Below are 22,240 nucleotides of genomic sequence, written 5' to 3' on the forward strand. Positions count from 1 at the left end.
AAATCCGATATCCAAAATACTTCTGGTCCCAAGCATTTTGGATAAGGGATACTCAACCTGTATTAACTATAAGTTCTTCACTCCCACATACAGATACACCCTTCTCCTGTTTAGCACTGCATGTGCCCACTATACTATATATACCCCTCACTGGTATCAAAATAGAACACACTGTAAGCACATTGTTTGAAAAAAACGAACACATGTGTTTAATATGCAGCAATATATAAGTACTTCTTAGAAAAGACATTATATACTATCACTAAGTACTCCATAGACTCTCATGGCCTCCTATATGACAACATGTTGCTAATGTACACATTTTTAATAGAAATATTAACAATATTTAGATTATCAGTGCCCCTTTGAATAAGAATTATCCTAGTCGGTTTTATAGCTCTCTAAACATACACCTATATCGTTTTTATATAAAAAAATCAAATTCCAGCAATATAAAGTTTTTTCCCTTATAACATCTCCCATGCTCCTACTATAAAATTAATTAATAACACTTTATAAGGAATTAATCCTCGTTTTATTTATTTGTTTTTCTATATGCATCTCTGTGCAAGCTGAACATGCCACTATAGAAATGTGTCCTGCACTATATGGCTTCACAAAGATGTCCGCCGCGATGACTGACAATGCAAACCATCCAATCAATATGAAGCTACAGGCCGTTCCACGTCGAAACAGGAAGTGTGGCTCCCCTAACAGAAAAGCACAAACAGGAAGTGGGGCAGCTTAGCGCCTATACAGAGACGCGAATCACGGAAGTGGGGCACCGTGCGCATGCGCAGTGCACAGACTCGGACACAGGAAGCGGGGCGGAAGTGAGGCAAAAAGCGCCCCTGGACTTATTTTACACCGTACTGCAAGCTATGACACTCGTTTTTGCACTATACTTATCTTATGGTAACCTTATATTGTAGATCTACCCCTGGCAATAGTCTTTTCCGAATTTTCACAATGCTATATTTAACTGTATTTTCAAGTAGCCTTGAACAGGAAGTGATGTCATAATTACACTGCTAATTATCCTGGCTATAAATAGAATTACTGTTCAGTAGCCCTCTACCCCTTGATGAAGTCAGATGGACGAAACGCGTTGGGTATACCTCAATTGACCTTCCATTTTTAAGATAAGCACCTTTCTCTTATCTGAAATATATTTGTATATTTTTATTGTTCCAGATATGTTTTTATTTTTTCTTTTATCAGCTTGAATTTATGTTTTAATCGATCAAATCCACCCTTTTTTATTCCATCCAACCCTTTTTTTTTCTTTTTTATTGCTATTAAATTGTCTGTTTTATAATAAATATCCCCCCATTTTTTAAAAGAAATACAAATTGCATCCTTCTTCATATATATATCCTTTGAGTGTAGACACTGTTAGTCGCTAGTACCCCTACCCTCCCTTATATACTTTTAACTAACGGGCAGCTTATCACTGCCTATTTTTTGGGGTCAGCTGACACCTTTTACTCCTAAAGGAGTGTCTACACCCCTGGTTATTTTATTTTATATATCTCTAAACTGTATAGTAGGCCTATACACCTATACTTGTGGCGCCATACTCCCACCACTCTATATGTATATATATATATATATATATATATATATATATTTCTCTAACGTCCTAGAGGATGCTGGGGACTCCGTAAGGACCATGGGGAATAGACGGGCTCCGCAGGAGATAGGGCACTTTAAGAAAGACTTTGGATTCTGGGTGTGCACTGGCTCCTCCCTCTATGCCCCTCCTCCAGACCTCAGTTTTAGACTGTGCCCAGAGGAGAATGGGTGCACAGCAGGGAGCTCTCCTGAGTTTCTGCTTAGAAAGCATTTTTGTTTGGATTTTTTTTTTCTCTTTTTCAGGGAGCACTGCTGGCAACAGGCTCCCTGCATCGAGGGACTGAGGAGAGAGGAGCAGAACTACTTAAATGATAGGCTCTGCTTCCTCGGCTACTGGAGACCATTAGCTCCAGAGGGAGTGAACACAGGTTCGTCCTGGGCGTTCACCCCCAGAGCCGCGCCGCCGTTCTCCTCACAGAGCCAGAAGAAACGAAGCCAGAAGACGTCTAAGGCGGCAGAAGCCTTCGGTGCTTCACAGAGGTAACGCACAGCACCGCAGCTGTGCGTCATTGCTCCCATACACCTCACACACTCCGGTCACTGTACGGGTGCAGGGCGCAGGGGGGGTGCCCTGGGCAGCAATAAAACACCTCTCCTATGGCAAAAGTCTATATACATGTACAGGTGGGCACTGTACATGTATATAAAAGAGCCCCCGCCATTTTTTTGTAAGTTTGAGCGGGACAGAAGCCCGCCGCCGAGGGGGCGGGGCTTCTCCCTCAGCACTCACCAGCGCCATTTTCACTCCACAGCACCGCTGAGAGGAAGCTCCCCGGACTCTCCCCTGCTTGGCACACGGTGTAAGTGGGTTTTAAAGTAGAGAGGGGGGGGGGGGGGGGGGGAGCACATTAATGGCGTTTACACATTAAGCAGCGCTACTGGGTAAACATTCGGTGTGTTTCTCCTGGGTCATATAGCGCTGGGGTGTATGCTGGCATACTCTCTCTCTGTCTCTCCAAGGGGCCTCAGGGGGAACCGGTCTTCAGAAAAGAGATACCCTGTGTGTGTGAAGTGTGTCGGTACGTGTGTGTCGACATGTTTGACGAGGAAGGCTCACCTAAGGAGGAGGGGGAGTGCATGATTGTCAGGTCGCCATCGGCAATGCCGACACCGGACTGGGTGGATATGTGGAATGTCTTGAATGCAAAGGTAAATTTACTGCATAAACGGTTAGACAAGGCTGAAGCTAGGGATCAGTCAGGTGGTCAGACCATGCCTGTCCCTGTGGCACCAGGACCATCGGGGTCTCAAAAACGCACCATATTCCAGATCACTGACACAGATACAGACACAGATACTGACTCTAGTGTCGACTATGAGGATGCAAAATTGCAACCAAAGGTGGCAAAAGGCATTCGTTACATGATTATGGCCATTAAAGAGGTTTTGCATATCACTGAGGAACCCCCTGTCCCTGACACGAGGGTACACATGTATAAAGGGAAAAAGCCTGAGGTCACTTTTCCGTCCTCATTTGAGCTAAGCGACTTGTGCGAAAAGGCTTGGGAATCTCCAGATAGGAGACTACAAGTTTCCAAAAGGATTCTTATGGCGTATCCCTTTCCACAAAAGGACAGGATACAATGGGAATCTTCGCCTAAGGTAGAGAAGGCACTGACACGCTTATCCAAGAAGGTGGCACTACCTTCTCAGGATACAGCTTCCCTCAAGGATCCTGCTGATCATAAGCAGGAGGTTACCATGAAGCACATTTACACACATTCCGGTACTATCGTTAGACCGGCTATGGCATCGGCCTGGGTTTGTAGTGCTGTCGCAGCATGGACAGATTACTTATCTACGGAACTTGACACCCTAGATAAGGATACCATTCTAATGACCCTAGAGCATATCAAAGATGCTGCTTTATATATGAGGTATGCTCAAAGAGACATTTGTTTACTAAGCTCCAAATTAAATACTATGTCTATTTCTGCTAGGCGACTCTTGTGGACCCGACAGTGGACGGGGGATGCCGACTCAAAGCGGCATATGGAGTCGTTGCCTTACAAGGGGGAGGAGTTGTTTGGAGAAGGCCTCTCGGACCTTGTCTCTACTGCTACGGCCAATAAATCGAAATTCTAGAGGGGGGGATTGGATGGTGTCCCTGGACATAAAGGATGCATACCTACATGCTCCGATTTTCCCTCCTCATCAGGCGTTCCTGAGATTTGCAGTACTGGACTGTCATTACCAATTTCAGACGTTGCCGTCTGGGCTTTCCACAGCACCGAGAATTTTCACCAAGGTAATGGCGGAAATGATGGTGCTCCTGCGCAAGCAGGGGGTCACAATTATCCCATACTTGGACGATCTCCTCATAAAGACGAGATCTAGGGAGAAGTTGCTGGACAGCGTGTCGCTGTCGGTGAGAATGTTGCAAAGGCACAGCTGGATTCTCAATATACCAAAGTCCCAGCTAGTCCCTACAACGCGTCTGACCTTTCTGGGCCTGATTCTAGACACAGACCAGAAAAAGGTTTTTCTTCCGATGAAAAAGGCTCAGGAGCTCATAGCCCTGGTCAGGAACCTATTAAAGCTAAAGAAGGTTTCAATGCATCACTGCACGCGTGTCCTGGGGAAGATGGTGGCTTCGTACGAGGCCATCCCCTTCGGAAGGTTCCATGCGAGGACCTTTCAATGGGATCTACTGGACAAATGGTCCGGGTCCCATTTACAAATGCATCAAAGGATCACCCTGTCTTCCAGAGCCAGAGTATCTCTCCTGTGGTCGCTGCACAGTGCTCACCTCCTAGAAGGCCGCAGGTTCGGAATTCAGGACTGGATCCTGGTGACCACGGACGCAAGCCTCCGAGGTTGGGGAGCAGTCACACTGGGAAGAAATTTCCAAGGTCTCTGGTCAAATCTAGAGACTTGTCTCCACATCAACGTCCTGGAGTTGAGGGCCATATACAACGCCCTAAGCCAAGCGGAGGCATTGCTTCGGAACAAACCGGTTCTGATTCAGTCAGACAATGTCGCAGCAGTGGCTCATGTAAACCGCCAAGGCGGCACAAGGAGCAGAGTGGCCATGGCAGAAACGACCAGGATTCTTCGCTTGGCGGAAGGCCATGTAAGCGCCCTAGCAGCAGTATTCATCCCGGGGGTGGACAACTGGGAAGCGGACTTCCTCAGCAGACACGACCTGCATCCGGGAGAGTGGGGACTTCATCCAGAAGTCTTCGCACAGATCGTGGGTCGGTGGGGACTGCCTCAGATAGACATGATGGCGTCCCGTCTCAATAAAAAGCTAAAGTGGTATTGCGCCAGGTCAAGAGACCCTCAGGCGGTAGCGGTGGACGCTCTAGTGACAACTTGGGTGTTCAGGTCGGTCTATGTGTTCCCTCCTCTACCTCTCATACACAAGGTGTTGAGAATAATAAGACTAAGCAGAGTCAGAACAATCCTCTTTGTTCCAGATTGGCCACGAAGGACTTGGTATCCGGATCTGCAAGAGTTGCTCACAGAAGATCCATGGCCTCTTCCTCTAAGACAGGACCTGCTGCAGCAGGGGCCCTGTCTGTTCCAAGACTTACCGCGGCTGCGTTTGACGGCATGGCGGTTGAACGCCGGATCCTAGCGGACAAAGGTATTCCGGAGGAGGTCATTCCTACGCTAATAAAGGCTAGGAAGGACATGACATTGAAACATTATCACCGTATATGGCGAAAATATGTTTCTTGGTGTGAGGCCAGGGCTGCTCCTACGGAGGAGTTCCATTTGGGTCGTCTGCTTCACTTCCTGCAAGCAGGAGTGGATTTGGGCCTAAAATTAAGGTCCATAAAGGTCCAAATTTCGGCCTTGTCCATTTTCTTTAAAAAAGAATTGGCTTCTCTTCCTGAAGTACAGACATTCGTGAAGGGGGTGCTGCATATTCAGCCTCCTTTTGTACCTCCGGTGGCGCCGTGGGATCTTAATGTGGTATTAAGTTTCCTCAGGTCACCTTGTTTTGAGCCACTCAAAACAGTGGAGTTGAAATATCTCACTTGGAAAGTGGTCATGTTGTTGGCCTTGGCTTCGGCAAGGCGTGTTTCGGAATTGGCAGCTTTATCACATAAAAGCCCCTACCTGTTTTTTCACGTGGATAGGGCAGAGTTCAGGACGCGTCCTCAGTTTCTGCCAAAAGTGGTCTCATCTTTTCATATGAACCAACCTATTGTCGTGCCTGTGGCTACACGGGACTTGGAGGATTCTCAGTACCTGGATGTGGTCAGGGCTTGAAGATTTATGTGACCAGAACAGCTAGGATCAGGAAGACTGAAGCTCTGTTTGTTCTGTATGCAGACAACAAAGTTGGCGCTCCTGCTTCAAAGCAGACTATTGCTCGCTGGATCTGTAACACGATTCAGCAGGCGCATTCTACGGCAGGATTACCATTGCCTAAATCGGTTAGGGCCCATTCCACTAGGAAGGTGGGCTCTTCTTGGGCGGCTGCCCGAGGGGTCTCTACACTACAACTATGCCGAGCTGCTACTTGGTCGTGGTCAAACACCTTTGCAAAGTTCTATAAGTTTGATACCCTGGCTGAGGAGGACCTCCTGTTTGCTCAATCGGTGCTGCTGAGTCATCCGCACTCTCCCACCCGTTTGGGAGCTTTGGTATAATCCCCATGGTCCTTACGGAGTCCCCAGCATCCTCTAGGACGTTAGAGAAAATAAGATTTTACTTACCGGTAAATCTATTTCTCGTAGTCCGTAGAGGATGCTGGGCGCCTGTCCCAAGTGTGGACTTCTTCTGCAAGACTTGTATATAGTTATTGCGTACATAAGGGTCATAGGTGTGCGCAGGGGGGGTTCCTGGTGCGCACAGGCACCCCCTAATGTCTGGCACCACGATCTCACATGCCTGATGCAGCGATCGCCGAGCAGGCTGATTACTGTCCCCTCTGCGCTGCACCCTGTCAGGACTGCATTACTGACTGGACGCCTGGGTTAATCAAGGGTGCCACTGCCACCGGCTTTCAAATTCCCAGCTCCACCACCATGTACAAAAACAGCGTGATGTGACGTGATTACGTCATGCTGCTCGCATGCCCTCCCGTCACACCCACCACATACCCACCTCTCTCCTTCTATGCTATGCCAATGCCAGCCACTGATGAGGAGCAGCATGCAGCCAGCGTTCCTCTTAGGAAGACAAATTCAATACTGGCAGACGGCCGGCAGCAGCATTGACACGTCACTAGTTTTTCCAGCAGCAGCAGTACTAGTCTGCGACTGTCAGTGTCAGTGAGTGACTGATTTGTAAGTAAACTGCTGCAGCTTGCAGGTGAAAGAGAGGGGGAGCCAGACCAGGCTGAGGAGGAGCAGTGGAATTGCAGTTAATGCCATCAGGGGTGCTTGTTTGGTGCAGACCACAACATCTGACAATGTATCTGCTTTATTAGGATTGGTACAAAGGTGTATATTTTATGCGTTGACCATCAATAGATAGTGCTAGACACGCCCAAAAGGCGGTGCTAGACACACCCCTCCGACGGTGCACCCCCTAATAAAATGTGCTGCGCACGCCAGTGATAAGGGTTATGTTATAGTTTCATCGGTTTGAACCGAGACTATGTTGTTGTTCATGCTGTTAACTGGGTAGTTTATCACAGGTTATACGGTATGATTGGTGTGGCTGGTATGAATCTTGCCCTTGGATTAACTAAAATCCTTTCCTCGTACTGTCCGTCTCCTCTGGGCACAGTTTCCCTAACTGAGGTCTGGAGGAGGGGCATAGAGGGAGGAGACGGTGCACACCCAGAATCCAAAGTCTTTCTTAAAGTGCCTTATCTCCTGCGGAGCCCGTCTATTCCCCATGGTCCTTACGGAGTCCCCAGCATCCTCTACGGACTACGAGAAATAGATTTACCAGTAAGTAAAATCTTATATATATATATATATATATATATATACACACATACACACACACACACACACACACACACACACATACTGCATGTATATTTATGTATGTCCTAAAGCAGTTCCAGCAGGGAGGAGAGATGCGCCTTAGCGGGTATGAGAACCCGGTGTCCAAAGGAAGCATCCTGGAAGGCGGAAGTATCCAAGGCATAGAACCTAATAAACGTGTTCACTGAGGACCACGTGGCCGCCTTGCACAATTGTTTTGCGGACGCGCCATGGCAGGCCGCCCACGAAGGTCCAACAGACCGAGTAGAATGGGCTTTAATAGCAGCAGGAGCTGGGAGTCCAGCCTGCGCATAGGTTTGTGCAATCACCATTCTAATCCATCTGGCCAAGGTTTGATTATTCGCAGGCCAGCCATGTTTGTGGAAACCAAACAGTACAAAAAGGGAATCTGACCTCCTGATAGAGGCAGTCCTCTCCACATATATACGGAGAGCCCTTACCACATCCAAAGAATGCTCGTTGGTAGAGAAGTCTGAAGAGATAAAGGACGGAACCACAATCTCTTGGGTAAGGTGAAAAGATGACACTACCTTAGGCAAATAACCCAGTCGAGTTCATAGAACTGCCCGATCACGGTGAAAAACCAAATAGGGTGGACGACAGTACAAAGCGCCCAAGTCTGACACCCGTCTTGCAGAGGTAATAGCAGCAAAAACAGGACCTTGGCTGTGAGCCATTTGAGGTTCGCCGAGTCAAGAGGTTTAAATGGAGACTCTTGCAGGGCTTTTAGTACAACAGTCAAATAACATGGAGGCACAGGAGGTACATAGGGAGGCTGAATCCTAAGTACGCACTGAGTGAAAGTATAAACGTCAGGTATAGACGCAATTTTTATCTGAAACCATACCGACAAGGCAGATATGTGAACCTTGAGGGAGGCCAGAAGGAGACCTAAGTGAAGGCCTGGTTGCAGACAAGTTAGAATTCTGGAAGTTCTGAATGTAGAGACATCATAATTCTTATCAGCACACCATGTGAAGTAAGAATTCCAAACCGTGTAAGAAATCTGGACAAAGGCCGGTTTGTGGGCTTTCAACATAGTCCGGATAACCGCCATGGAAAATCCTTTGGCCCTCAGGAGTGATGCTTCAAGAGCCACGCTGTCAAAGCCAGTCTGACCATGTCTGGGTAAAGACAAGGGCTCTGTACAAGAAGGTCCGGGTGCTGAGGAAGTAAAAAAGGTCTCTCTGTCGACAGACCCTGCAAGTCTGAGAACCAATGCCTTTAAGGCCACGCTGGAGTGACTAGAAGTAGTATTCCTACTTCTTGTTTGAACTTCCGTAGTAGCCTGGGCAGGAGTGACACTGGAGGGAACACGTAGGGCAGCCGAAAGTACCATGGAACAGAGTGCCTCCACGAACATTGCTTGAGGATCCCAGGTCCTTAATCTGAAGACCGGAACCTTGTGATTGTGTCGAGACGCCACGGGGTCTACGTCCAGTAGACCGCATCTGTCCACCCCATCTGTAGGAGTTTAAAGACTTCCGGATGAAGACTACATTCTCCGGCGTGCACGTCCTGGCCACTGAGGAAGTCGGCTTCCCAGTTTAGGACACCCGGAATGACCACTGCCGATATGGCTGGCAGATGGCGTTCTGCCCAACAAAGGATTTTTGACACTTCCATCATTGCCATGCGGCTTCGAGTGCCGCCTTGATGTTCATGAATGCCACTTTGGCATTGCCTGACCGTACTGGAACAGGCCTGTTCTGTAACAGAGGCAGGGCAAGAGAGAATGCACTGACCATCGCCCTCAACTCCAGAATGTTTATTGGGAGGAGTGATTCTTCCTTGGTCCAGCGACACTGAAACTAGTGTGCTCCAACATCGCACCCCATCCCCTCAGACTGGCATCCGTTGTCAGCAGTACCCAGTTGGGGATCCAGAAGGAACGGACCCTGTTTAATAGCTGGTCCTGTAGCCACCAGGTCAGCCACAGACGAACCTCCAGAGTTAAAGTGATCATCTGAGATTTGATCCGATGAGGTTGGCCGTCCCATTTGGAAAGAACTTCTGTAGTGGGCGGGAATTAAATTGAGCGTACTCTACCATGTCAAATGCAGACACCATCAGGCCAAGTACTTGCATGGTTGAGTGTATCGACACTCTGGGGCGACAAAGGAAGCATCTTATCCTGTCCTAAAGTTTCAGGACCTTTTCTGGAGACAGAAACAGCAGTTGACTGTTTGCGTCCAGAAGTGCCCCCCAGGTGCACCATGCTCTGAGCTAGGACCAGTGAGGACATTTTCCAATTGATAAGCCACCCGTGGGCTTGCAGGAAATTTACTGTCAGTTGCAGATGAGTGAGGAGGACATCGTGGGAATTTGCCAGAATCAGCAGGTTGTTCAGATATGGCAGGATTCTGATACCCTGGCGATGGACATGGGCCGTCATAACAGCCATGACCTTGGTGAAGATCCGAGCCGTGGCCAGTCCAAATGGTAGAGCCTGGAATTGATAATGTAGGTTGCCAATATAGCCAGTACAATTGAGCGCAGTGTTTCCATACGAAACCTGGACACTCTCACAAACTTGTTCAGGGATTTGAGGTTGAGTATAGGCCCGGAATGACCCATTTGGTTTTGGGACTTGTAACAGGGTCGAGTAATAACCTCTGCCTCTCTGGGACTGAGGTACCGACACAACCACTCCTGTACTCAGGAGAGAACTGACAATTGTTTGCACAGCTTGCGCCCTTAACGGATCTGAAGGTAGAACCGTGGTACAAAACTGGCAAGGGGGACATCTCTTGAAAGAGACAGCGTACCCGTGAGAGACAACTTCCAGCACCCATGTGTCTAAAGTGGTCTTTAACCAGACCTGGGTGAACTGTAGAAGTCGGCCTCCCACCCTGGGGTCCCCCAGGGTGAGGTCCCCCCCGGCATGCAGCAGGCTTGTCTTGTTTAGAAGCAGGCTAACAGACTGCCCCGGATTGTTTGGCCTTGGGTTTTGTGGTTTTGGGAGCACAAGATTGTCTTGGGTATGCCTGACCTTTTGCTTTCCCTTGAGGCCGAAAAAAACAAAAAGTGGTACGTTTTGCCTTCTGTGCAGAAGGATTAGTATTTGGGAGAAAAGCAGTCTTAGCAGCTTCTAACTCAAACAATTTTATTCAGGTCTTCCCCAAAACAAAATGTCCCCAGTACAGGGCAGTACCTCTAAGGTATTTTTGGAGTCTAGCTCCCATTTCCATGACTGCAACCACAGTACAGACATAGCTGACACCTTGGCCACCAACACACCCGTCTCAGAGGACACCTCCTGAATGTAATAGGCGGTGGTGGTAATGTGAGACAGGTATTTTCTGGCACTGTCAGACACATGCTCGGGCAGCTCTTCCTCTAATGCCTGAACCCACACTTCAATACCTTTTGCAGCCCAGGAGGCAGCAACAGTTGGCCTATGCACAGCTCCTGTAAGGGAGTAAATAGACTTCAGGCACCCCTCCATATGCTTATGTCGGTTCCTTCAGTGAGGCGACAGTGAGGTGACAGTGGTGACAGGCAGAGTGGACGACATCACAAGGGCGGGTGATGGGAGAATCCACCGGCTGTGAATTTTCCCACTTGCTACATAACTCTGCAGGGAGAGGATAGCGAGCCAAGCCCCGTTTAGGCAGAGGGAATTTCTTCCCTGGAGTAGAGACCAGGGTTCTCATCTGATGTAAACTAAATGGTCAGAATGGGGTAACAAAGTTTTAACCACCTTCTGCTGTTTAAACATATCAGTTTTCTTTGCCACAGTAGTGGAATCCTCATCATCAGAGATTTGTAGGATTTGTTTAATAGTAACCACTAAGGCAGGGACATCAATCTGCAAGGGAGATTCCTCATCAGTAACACCAGATTCAGTGTCTGACAGGACCATATGCTCCCCCTCCTCTTTAGATGAAACATCAGAGAGGTATGTGGACTGTGAGGAGGAAGTAGCCCGCTTAGATGACCCAGAGGCACAGGAGTGACATGGGGTGGATTTCTGTCTAACCAAGGACTGATTTAATTGTTGCAGCTGGTAAGATAAATTTTTCGCCCAAGGCGGAATAACCATAGGGATAATATGTGGCTGTAGTGGAACAGGTGGTCCCATAGGGGGCATAAGGCTTTCTACCAGAGTACAGAGATTGGATATCCGCACACTCAATTTAATACAGTCTTGTAAGTGTATGGAATTGTTAGGCATACACCCACTTGCAAGGCCCCTCTTATTATCACAATTGGAATAATTTTTGGCAAAGGGGGTGCTGTCAACCGTAGTACATATACGACTACCAAGTTTTGGGAGAAAAGAGAAGGAATCTGTGTTGACGCACCGGGGGATAGAGAAATGTATCACATTAAAAGTTAGTTTTTATTGATTTCTTAATTAAAAATAAGAATTTACTTACCGATAATTCTATTTCTCGTAGTCCGTAGTGGATGCTGGGGACTCCGTCAGGACCATGGGGAATAGCGGCTCCGCAGGAGACAGGGCACAAAAGTAAAAGCTTTAGGATCAGGTGGTGTGCACTGGCTCCTCCCCCTATGACCCTCCTCCAAGCCTCAGTTAGGATACTGTGCCCGGACGAGCGTACACAATAAGGAAGGATTTTGAATCCCGGGTAAGACTCATACCAGCCACACCAATCACACTGTACAACCTGTGATCTGAACCCAGTTAACAGCATGATAACAGCGGAGCCTCTGAAAAGATGGCTCACAACAATAATAACCCGATTTTTGTAACAATAACTATGTACAAGTATTGCAGACAATCCGCACTTGGGATGGGCGCCCAGCATCCACTACGGACTACGAGAAATAGAATTATCGGTAAGTAAATTCTTATTTTCTCTGACGTCCTAAGTGGATGCTGGGGACTCCGTCAGGACCATGGGGATTATACCAAAGCTCCCAAACGGGCGGGAGAGTGCGGATGACTCTGCAGCACCGAATGAGAGAACTCCAGGTCCTCCTCAGCCAGGGTGTGCCCCTGACCAAGTAGCAGCTCGGCAAAGTTGTAAAGCCGAGACCCCTCGGGCAGCCGCCCAAGATGAGCCCACCTTCCTTGTGGAATGGGCATTTACATATTTTGGCTGTGGCAGGCCTGCCACAGAATGTGCAAGCTGAATTGTACTACACATCCAACTAGCAATCGTCTGCTTAGAAGCAAGAGCACCCAGTTTTTTGGGTGCCTACAGGATAACAGCAAGTCAGTTTTCCTGACTCCAGCCGTCCTGGAACCTATATTTTCAGGGCCCTGACAACATCTAGCAACTTGGAGTCCTCCAAGTCCCTAGTAGCCGCAGGTACCACAATAAGCTGGTGCAGGTGAAACGCTGACACCACCTTAGGGAGAAAATGGGGACGAGTCCGCAGCTCTGCCCTGTCCGAATGGACAATCAGATATGGGCTTTGTGAGACAAAGCCGCCAATTCTGACACTCGCCTGGCCGAGGCCAGGGCCAACAGCATGGTCACTTTCCATGCGAGATATTTCAAATCCACAGATTTGAGCGGTTTAAACCAATGTGATTTGAGGAATCCCAGAACTACGTTGAGATCCCACAGTGCCACTGGAGGCACAAAAGGGGGTTGTATATGCAGTACTCCCTTGACAAACTTCTGGACTTCAGGAACTGAAGCCAATCTTTTCTGGAAGAAACTTGACAGGGCCGAAATTTGAACCCTAATGGACCCCAATTTGAGGCCCATAGACACTCCTGTTTGCAGGAAATGCAGGAATCGACCGAGTTGAAATTTCTTCGTGGGGCCTTGCTGGCCTCACACCACGCAACATATTTTCGCCACATGTGGTGATAATGTTGTGCGGTCACCTCCTTCCTGGCTTTGACCAGGGTAGGAATGACCTCTTCCGGAATGCCTTTTTCCCTTAGGATCCGGCGTTCCACCGCCATGCCGTCAAACGCAGCCGCGGTAAGTCTTGGAACAGACATGGTACTTGCTGAAGCAAGTCCCTTCTTAGCGGCAGAGGCCATGAGTCCTCTGTGAGCATTTCTTGAAGTTCCGGGTACCAAGTCCTTCTTGGCCAATCCGGAGCCACGAGTATAGTTCTTACTCCTCTACGTCTTATAATTCTCAGTACCTTGGGTATGAGAAGCAGAGGAGGGAACACATACACCGACTGGTACACCCACGGTGTTACCAGAACGTCCACAGCTATTGCCTGAGGGTCTCTTGACCTGGCGCAATACCTGTCCAGTTTTTTGTTCAGGCGGGACGCCATCATGTCCACCTTTGGTCTTTCCCAACGGTTCACAATCATGTGGAAGACTTCCCGATGAAGTCCCCACTCTCCCGGGTGGAGGTCGTGCCTGCTGAGGAAGTCTGCTTCCCAGTTGTCCACTCACGGAATGAACACTGCTGACAGTGTTATCACATGATTTTCCGCCCAGCGAAGAATCCTTGCAGTTTCTGCCATTGCCCTCCTGCTTCTTGTGCCGCCCTGTCTGTTTACGTGGGCGACTGCAGTGATGTTGTCCCACTGGATCAATACCGGCTGACCTTGAAGCAGAGGTCTTGCTAAGCTTAGAGCATTGTAAATTGCCCTTAGCTCCAGTATATTTATGTGGAGAGAAGTCTCCAGACTATATCACACTCCCTGGAAATTTTTTCCCTGTGTGACTGCTCCCCAGCCTCTCAGGCTGGCATCCGTGGTCACCAGGACCCAGTCCTGAATGCCGAATCTGCGGCCTTTTAATAGATGAGCACTCTGCAGCCACCGCAGAAGAAACACCCTTGTCCTTGGAGACAGGGTTATCCGCTGATGCATCTGAAGATGCGATCCGGACCATTTTTCCAGCAGATCCCACTGAAAAGTTCTTGCGTAAAATCTGCCGAATGGAATCGCTTCGTAAGAAGCCACCATTTTTCCCAGGACCCTTGTGCAATGATGCACTGACACTTTTCCTGGTTTTAGGAGGTTCCTGACTAGCTCGGATAACTCCCTGGCTTTCTTCTCCGGGAGAAACACCCTTTTCTGGACTGTGTCCAGAATCATCCCTAGGAACAGCAGACGTGTCGTCGGAAACAGCTGCGATTTTGGAATATTTAGAATCCACCCGTGCTGTCGTAGAACTACTTGAGATAGTGCTACTCCGACCTCCAACTGTTCTCTGGACCTTGCCCTTATCAGGAGATCGTCCATTTTCTTTGAAGAAGAATCATCATTTCGGTCATTACCTTGGTAAAGACCCGGGGTGCCGTGGACAATCCAAACGGCAGCGTCTGAAACTGATAGTGACAGTTCTGTACCACGAACCTGAGGTACCCTTGGTGAGAAGGGCAAATTGGGACATGGAGGTAAGCATCCCTGATGTCCAGGGACACCATATAGTCCCCTTCTTCCTGGTTCGCTATCACTGCTCTGAGTGACTCCATCTTGATTTGAACCTTTGTATGTAAGTGTTCAAATATTTCAGATTTAGAATAGGTCTCACCGAGCCGTCTGGCTTCAGTACCACAATATAGTGTGGAATAATACCCCTTTCCTTTTTTTGTGTAAACTGTTTTTATTAATCAAAGCAGTATTCAAAAACATTACAGAGACATTTTCAAAAGACAAAAGAAGGGCATACAAAAATATCGCATAGCATATATCCATCAGTACACCACACATAAAGCGCCCTTAGCCGAAAAATATCTGTCTGCATTTCTGTCATCATTAAAGCTTATAAGGGAAGAGCACAATATCAAACAGCATCAGTGAATGGGAAAGAGAGAAAAAAAAAAGGAAAGAGAGAAGAGAAGAGGAAAAGAGGATAAGCAAGGAAAGGTTAGGGTGGGCAGGGTCAGGTGTGTCGATCTGCGTGGTACGGGCAGACTATTTGGGGAGCGTATGAGTGATCTCCACCAATCCTGAGTCTGGTCCGCAGTACTTAAACAGCATTATCGGAATATGGGTATGGGTATGGGTATAGATAATGATACAGATATGAATATGGGCCTGTTTACCAACATGGGGGGGGGGGGGGTTATGTCGCAATATAGGACTTATACTGCGATGTGTCTTTAAAGTCGTACCAGGGAAACCAAATAGCTATGAAGTTAACGGTTTTCCCAGATGAGAAGGAAACCAGGTCTTCCATGTCCAAGAAGTGATCAATCTTTGTGAACCACATTTTAATTGAGGGTGGAGTGGTAGATCTCCAAAGAATTGGGATCACTGCTTTAGCAGCGTTGCAAAGGTGTCTTAACAGGGAATGTTTGTAGGAGTGTGATCCTGCGGGGGTGTGATTAAGGAGCCAGAAATCTGGGTCTCTCGGGATTTTGTCACCTACTATCTTTTCGGTGCATTTAAATACTTCTGCCCAAAATGGAGTTATAAGAGGACAATCCCACCAAATATGTATAAAACTCCCTGGGGCATTTTTGCATCTCCAACACATATTCGAAAGAGAGGGAAACATTCTGTTAAGGACACGTGGGGTCCTATACCACCTATATATAAGTTTATAAAGGGTCTCTAGTGTCGAAATGCATAAAGAACTCGCCTGAGCGTTTTTAAACACGGATTCCCAGTTAATTTGAGTAGGTATCCCCGACAATTCCCTTTCCCAGGAAGCCACGAAGGCAGGAGGTTGTGGGAAGAAATTTTCCATTATCAACGTATAAATTTGTGAAATAGTATGTGTGGGTGAACTGGGGGAGATACATAGTCTCTCAAACCCGGTGAGGTCTCTAGTGACATCAGAGAAGTTCTTGGGAGATGATACGAAATGGTGGACCTGCAGGAACCTCCAAAACTCAGCACTGTGTAGGTTCCAAGAGGACTGAACATCTGAAAAAGAGCGCACCCTACCCGAGCTCACCAGCTGACCGACTCTAAAGATCCCAGCTTCTGCCCATGGGGCGAAAGCAGTCCTTTGGAGGCCCGGGGCAAAATCCGAGTTATAGAGAAAAGAGGTTAAGGGGGACCATTTGGAGGATATATAACTCTGGGATCTCAGCTTGGCCCATAAACTGAGTGTGGGAGAGACCGTGAGGTGTGACACCTTCGGGAGGGAAGGAAGCCAAGGTGCAATTTCTATATAATATGGGAGACAGCCCTCCTCTAGAAGGACCCATTGTTTACGATCCTTGGCACGTGTCCATTCCAGTATCCTATTCAGGTGTACTGCGTGGTAATAGTTAGGGATATGTGGGAGTTGTTGCCCCCCTTGATGTTTTCTCCTGAACAAAATATCATGTTTAAATCTAGGTGTATTACCTCCCCATACAAATGTACGGATAAGCCTCTGGACATCTCGAAGCCATAGCAGGGGGATGTGTATCGGAAGGGTCTGGAGAAAGAATAAAATCCTGGGGAGGGCATTCATTTTAACTACGTTGATCCTTCCGAACCAGGACAGTCTCAGCTTTTTCCACAACAGGAAGTCTAAACGAAGCCTAGACAATAAGGGTTTAAAATTTAGGGAGAACACTTTGGATAAGTCATTGGTCAGTAATACCCCCAAATATTTTAATTTATGATCATGCCAGGTGAAGGGGAAGGCTGGTTTCAGGCTTTCTACTAGTGCAGGAGGTGTAGTTAAGTTCATGGCAATAGATTTGGAATAATTTATTTTGAAGTTAGAGAGGACTCCAAACTTCCCAAACTCCACCATTAAGTTTGGCAGAGAGGTGACCGGATTCGTGATTATTGCGAGTAGATCATCGGCATATAATGCCAGTTTGTATTCAGTTCCTCTTACTAACAGACCCGAAATATTTGGGTTAGCCCTAATGCTTCGGGCTAGTGCTTCCATGCAGAGGACAAAGAGCAATGGAGATAGCGGGCATCCCTGTCGCGTACCGTTGGAAATTGGAAAGGAGTCAGAAAGGGTGCCATTAATCCTAATTTTGGCAGATGGGGAGGTATAGAGGGATAGGATTCTGTGGAGACCGGTGTCACCAAGTCCCAGATGCCTCAATATTCCGGTCATAAAATCCCAGTCCACTCTGTCAAAAGCTTTTTCTGCATCGGTTGACAGGAGGATAGATGGGGATGAGAGCTGACCCGCATAGTGAATCATACTGAGCACTTTGGTGGTATTGTCCCTGGCTTCTCGGCCCAAAACAAACCCAGCTTGATCTCCATGTATCAAGCCAGGCAACAGTAGTTTAAGGCGGTTTGCAATCAATTTAGCGAAAAGCTTTATATCAATATTTAGTAGGGAGATTGGGCGGTAGCTCGAGCAAAGACTGGGGTCTTTACCCTCTTTGGGTAGAACTGCAATATGGGCTTCGAGAGATTGTGGGGAGAAAGGTGATTGGTCAGATATAGTGTTAAAGGCTCTTGTGAGCATGGGGATTAATTTCTCCTTAAAAGCTTTGTAATAGGCAATAGTATATCCGTCGGGGCCGGGACTCTTACCATTAGGAGAGGATTCAATAACTCGCTGAACCTCCTCCGTGGAGAAAGGGGTGTCTAGATCCTCTGCTTCTGTTGCGGTCAGTGTGGGGAAATGTAATGTCGTTAAATAGTCAGCTATGGCTTTTTGATGGGACGACCTGTCAATTCTACCGGTTGGGCCGGAGAGGTTATACAGAGTAGAATAATATGTCTTAAAGGCCCTGGCTATGTGAGGTGTCTGATGTTGGGGTTGGCCATGATTGTCTTTAATTGTATGAATGAAAGTAAGAGCACGTTGTTCTCTAAGTGCTTTGGCCAATAATTTTCCAGGCTTGTTGCCCCATTGATAGTATCTGCTACGGCACTTCCGATAAGAAAACTTGACTCTATCTGAGAGTAACTTATTCAGAGCCGCCCTAGCAGTTTCGAGATCGGCGTAGTGTTGTGGGGTTTGGGATTTTTTATGTAGAAGTTCCAGCGATTGTATTTTAGTCAGTAGATCCTCTCTAAGTCTCTCCCTCTGCTTTTTGCGGAAGGATCCTATTTGAACACAAACCCCCCTGATGACACATTTGTGTGCTTCCCATACTGAGACTTTGGAGATGTCATCTAAGTCATTGGTACAAATATAAGAGTCCAAAGCGTTATCAATTCGGGACTTACAGTCTGCATCCTGTAAGAAAGTGTCGTTGAAACGCCAGGACCATTGGCGATGTGCGTTGGGAGGTAAGCGTATGGTGAGGTTGACTGGGGCATGATCGGACCATACAATCTGTCCTATAGAGGCATCGGACAGAAGGTGTAAGTGTCGGTGACTCAAAAATAAATAATCAATCCTGGAATATGTCTGGCGTGGATGTGAGAAATAGGTGTAATCTATATCAGTGGGGTGTGTCAATCTCCAAGTGTCGATCAGCTGGTGGTCGAGCAGAGCACGCCTCATTCTCCTATGCTCCCTCTCAGGCTTGCAGGATATCTTTTTAGAATTGTCCTGGCGAGGATCCAGGGTCCAATTCAGATCACCCCCCATCACTACCACCCCCTCCAATAGAGGTTCCGCGTCTTCTAGAACGGAGGATAAAAAGGTGGGTTGTTTAGCGTTAGGGGCGTATATATTTAAAAAGGAGAAACGTTGGCCATGTATGTCGCATTTCACCAGCAACCCCCTACCTTCAGCTATTCTGTGGGAGGCTACATTGAGAACAGGCAGATGGCGAGCAAGCAGGATGGCTACACCTAGTGTCTTACCAGCCGAATTATTGGACAGGAAAACATGCGGGTAGTAATGACATTTCAGGGACGGTGCATGTCCCATCTTGAAGTGTGTTTCCTGAATAAAAGCAACGTCTATTTTCTCGTCTCTAAGCCATTTAAGAAGTTTAGACCTTTTTTCAGGGACATTCAGCCCTTTGACGTTAAGGGTAGTTACGTGTATATCACTCACCCCCATTATCAGTCAGATCCAGTCGTTTCACGATAGTCTTCCCATCGGCAGACCTTGGGAAAAGTGGGGGGAAAAAAACAGGGGGGGGAGATAGGAAAAAAGGAAAAGCAAAGAAATAGAAAGAAAAGACTGCGGCGGGAAAATCTCCGCCAAAAAGTACTTTAACATTAGGCCGAAGTGGCATTACTACCAAAATTGCTGCAAAAAGGACAGGAGCGGAATCCTTCCGACTCCCGGTCCAAAGAAACAGGGGATGCAGCATATTGGGGTCCTGCGGGGGGTTCAGGACAGCGACCACTCCCAAAACAAAAAAACAATTCGTTAAATATACGGTATTACCGAGGTATGCACTAGGCATATGTGAAACATGAAAAATATAGTATACAAATATTTAAGTATATATATTGGCATAAGAGCGTACAGACAAACCTCAAATTATCTAGCCGGGTTTCAGTAGACTTTAGTGTCTGTACACTGTTATCCATCTACATAAACAAGAATAAAAACAAAAATATAACAGCAAAAGGGAAGAAAGAAAATATAAACAAAAACAAAAAAGCAAAAACCGATCACATTGGTGAACAACACATTGCACTATGAAGAAAGAGAAGGACTCAATGTATAACGTATGCAACAAGCGAATTTACATCCACTCGGGACGAGGCATCTCATTCAAGGAGGCTTCGAAAGTCGCGGGCCAGGAGTGGATCCCCGCATCCGCGGGGTGCGAACCTGCTGCCACGCGTCATCTGGAGGGAGTACAACAGGTAAGTCCGGAAGGTGGTGAAAGGCGTCCCAGTCAGGAACCGGAACCGGGGGGATACCTAGAGTCGTGAAGAAAGCCTGTAAGTCCGACGGTCTAGAAAGACTCGCAATTTTGCCGCCATGAGAGATCTGGAGGGAGAATGGAAAGCCCCATCTGTACTTCAGCTCGAGCTTCCTGAGGGAGTCTGTAAGAGGTTTCAAGGCGCGACGTTGTTGTAAGGTTGACCAGGCCAGGTCAGGGAATATCTGGATCTTGTCGCCTTGAAATACAATGTTGTCTAGTTGACGGGCCGACCTCATTATCTCCTCTTTTTGGGCGTAATAGTGGAGCCTACAAATCACGTCCCGTGGTCTGTCGGAGGGCAAGCCTCGAGGACGAAGGGCTCTGTGAGCTCTATCGAATATAATGTCCTTATTCGGATCCAGGTCAATAAGTTCCCCAAATATCTTAGATAAGGCGTCTACCAGATCTGCTTGCTGGACGCTCTCCGGCAGGCCCCTGACTCTAATATTATTTCGCCGGCCGCGATTATCCATATCCTCAATGCGCGACTTTAAGAAGGAGATATCGTCTCGTTGGTGGCATAGTACTTCCCGAAATTTAGTCAAAGAGTCCATAGCAGACGATTCATGGCGTTCTAGTACATCAACTCGAGTCGCGATTTGAGACATATCTTGTCGGAGCGCTGTCACTTCCTGAGTAATGGTGGATAGCAGACGGGTCTCCAAGGCCGAAAAGTCTTGTTTCGTAGGAAGTGATCGTACATGAGACAATATTTCACTTATCTCCGCTGATAAGGAGAGGGCCTGTGAGGGCTCCGGAGACCCAGGGGAGGCCATGTCGTCCACCGGGTCGCGTACACTCGAGAAGGTCGGGGCGTTAGAAGAAGCAGAAGGGGTCGAGGTAGGAGAAGTTAGGAACCGCCGTAAATCTGATGAACGTCGGTTCACAGGGGGTGGGATCTCGTCCGGCTTAGTCTTGGCCTTCTTGTTTTTCTTTCCCCCTTTCACCATGAGATCGGTCTTTAGATATGGCTGTTTAAAATTACACTTTCACATTTCCTCAGTATTATATAGCATGAGGGCCGTCAGCGTGCAAGAACCCCCTCGTGGTCTCAGGGTGGCATCAGGCAGGCATGCACTAGGCTAAGGGCCCATTCTTTCACTTGTAGTGGTGGTGCTTCTGATATGGTCCGATCAGGGTGTATCCACCGAACCCCAGGCCACCGGGCAGGGAGTCAGCCAACAGGCACAGAGAAATTGTTAAATGGATGGGTGGATGGGTGTGGGGAGTACTGTGACTGTAGTTATAGGGTATTATGTTGTGACCTAGCCTATATTGACCAGCCCCTCGGGTCTCACTTCTCCCCTTCACACACGTCGTTGCAGTGAAAGTACAACCCAGTACCTTTCACTGAACCCAAGATGGCCGCCGGGCGCCTTCTCCCGTCTTTTCATCCGACGAGCTGCCGGGTCCCCGCCTCGCTGAGAGCTGTGGGCAGAGAGGAAAACAGTTAGCCGCGGCAAGCGGCCGGCGGCAGGTGAGTCTGTAGGGCTCCGTACTATGTGCACAGCCTACGTAGCGGGTCCCGGAGCCGTCCACGGCCTGTTGTCTAAAATCGAGGCCCCGGCTTCTTCCAGCCCCGCAGGCCGCAATCCGCGGGAGCAGTTAAAACTGCTCCCCGATTCCGCGGCACCACAGGGGTCTCAGCCGAGGGGCACCAGGAGGACGGTAGATGACTGAGGGTGGTCTAGGAGGCACGGATATCAGGGGAATAGGTGTTTTATGTTATGGGTCTCAGGAGCTCTTCCCAAACACGTCTGCCTCCTTCAGACCCCAGACCACGCCCCCCAATACCCCTTTCCTTGTTGTAGGAGGGGTACTTTGATTATCACCTGCTGGGAATACAGCTTGTGAATTGTTTCCAATACTGCCTCCCTGTCGGAGGGAGACGTTGGTAAAGCAGACTTCAGGAACCCGTGAGGGGGAGACGTCTCGAATTTCCAATCTGTACCCCTGGGATACTACTTGTAGGCTCCAGGGGTCCACTTGCGAGTGAGCCCACTGCGTGCTGAAACTCTTGAGACGACCCCCCACCGCACCTGAGTCCGCTTGTACGGCCCCAGCGTCATGCTGAGGACTTGGTAGAAGCGG

General features: G+C 48.1%; 1 protein-coding gene across 3 annotated transcripts in view; it reads right to left on the reverse strand.

Moving 5' to 3' along the window:
• CEP162 (centrosomal protein 162) overlaps nt 1–22,240 on the reverse strand; it is a 420,302-nt gene that overhangs the window by 63,082 nt on the left and 334,980 nt on the right. The window lies entirely within an intron of this gene.

This window comes from Pseudophryne corroboree, chromosome 4 (genome assembly GCF_028390025.1).
Source record: "Pseudophryne corroboree isolate aPseCor3 chromosome 4, aPseCor3.hap2, whole genome shotgun sequence".
Taxonomy (NCBI): Eukaryota; Metazoa; Chordata; class Amphibia; order Anura; family Myobatrachidae; genus Pseudophryne; species Pseudophryne corroboree.